This window comes from Otolemur garnettii, unplaced genomic scaffold (genome assembly GCF_000181295.1).
Source record: "Otolemur garnettii isolate 467f Iridium unplaced genomic scaffold, OtoGar3 scaffold00233, whole genome shotgun sequence".
NCBI classification, from domain to species: domain Eukaryota; kingdom Metazoa; phylum Chordata; class Mammalia; order Primates; family Galagidae; genus Otolemur; species Otolemur garnettii.
The window spans coordinates 118,680-120,403 of NW_003852628.1; the positions used below are offsets into that span (position 1 = coordinate 118,680).

The 1,724-nt window shown below is 44.0% G+C and overlaps 1 protein-coding gene across 2 annotated transcripts in view; it reads left to right on the top strand.

Annotated features, from left to right (window-relative positions):
* The window catches only part of B9D2 (B9 domain containing 2), a 12,299-nt gene that overhangs the window by 1,409 nt on the left and 9,166 nt on the right, over positions 1 to 1,724 (top strand). The window lies entirely within an intron of this gene.

Sequence of the window (1,724 nt, forward strand, 5' to 3'; positions counted from 1 at the left end):
AAATAAAAGTTGTTGCTTATTAAGTATGTGATCTTGCATATTTCTCTTTGCCTTGATTTCCCTGTTTGTACTATGGAAACAATAACAGTATTTGCCTCAGAGTTGTTGTTAGGACTAAGTGAATATCAACAGCACTTAAAATATGGCTGGAATAGGAAGTATTCATTAAGTGTTTGGCTGGCTCATGTAAGGCTGGATGGAGTCCTGTTTGTTAAAACTCCAGGTATGTCATTGCCTGGCATAGATAAATGGCTTTGGAACAATGTGGCCATTGCCATTATCACCCCCTCAGACCTGGATCCTTTCCTATTTTACTGGTAGGTGAGGTGGTAGTTGAGATTCTCTGGGAAATTGGGGTGCTCCAATTGAGTGGATGAGGGCCAGCCAGGTTCTGAAGCCAGACTTGGTTTCCAGGTCTGCAGCCCATCCCCTGCTCTGTGATCCTGAACACATACTTCCCCTCTTGGAGCCTCAGTTTCCTCATTTGTCCTTCATGTGGCTGTTGGGAAATCTTGCATGTAAAGAATGTGACTCTGGGCCTTGTGCTTCCCTCACCTAGCCCAGAAGGGTGTTATGACTAACATGCTTTTAAAAAAAAATTAGTATTGTTGTGGTGTTAATTCAACAGAGGGCTCTGAGGCAGTTGGATAACTAAGACATGGGCTGTGCAGTTAAAAAGAGAGAGAGAGTGCTGAGTTTGAATCCAGTTTTGCTGTGGGACCTTAATCTGCTGTTGTCTCTGCTGTATCCCCAGTGCAAGAAAACAGTCTTTGGCACATGCTAGGTGCACAATACATGTTTGTGGAGGGTGGGCATTGTGGCTCATGCCTGTAATCCTAGCATTCTGGGAGGTTGAGGTGATTGTATTGCTTGAACTCAGGAGTTGAAGACCAGCCTGAGCAAGAGCAAGACGCTATCTCTACTAAAAAGAGAAATACTAGCTGGGTATTATGGCGTGTGCCTGTATTCCCAGCTACTTGGGAGGCTAAGGCAATACGAGTGCTTGAACCCAAGAGTTTGAGGTTGATGTGAGCTATGACACCACAGCACTACCCAGGGTGACAAAGTGAGACTCTACCTCAAAAAAAAAAAAAGAGGCACTTGAGTTGAGCCCTGAAAGATGGAAATAAAAAGAAAAAAAAATGTAGGAATGGACACATCCATTTCTAGGCAGAGAGAATTGCCAGTGCAAAGGCCCTGAGGTAGGGGAACAGATATGGGATAAGTGAGGCTAGAGGGTGGTACAAGAGAGGGAGATCAATGAGGATGAATTCAGGGAGAGGAGCATGAGCCAGGCCATGCAGGGTCTTATGGGCCATGGTGAAGAGTCTATAAATTGGGGGATAGGGTGGGGATTAAGAGTCCTGGAGGGAGGATTAAATGCATTGCCTAAAGCGCTTAGCATAGCATCTAGCATTTAGCAAGCACTCACTACATTTTGACTATTATTATCACCTCTCAATAGGAGCACTATTATTATGTCCCTTTCATGATGTGCTCCTCTGTCCCACCTTAGTCCTTGGACTATACTTCTAAATGGGGAGTGATAATAGTCATAAAATGATTTTGAACACTTCTCCAGCACTTGCTGTACCCCAGGCAGTTTTAATCTCACAAAACTATGAGTGCTATGGTTAGAATGGCTATTTGTCTCCTCTAAAACTCATGTTGAAATTTGTCAATGGGGCACTATTGGGAGGTGGAGTCTTTAAGAGTTGCACACT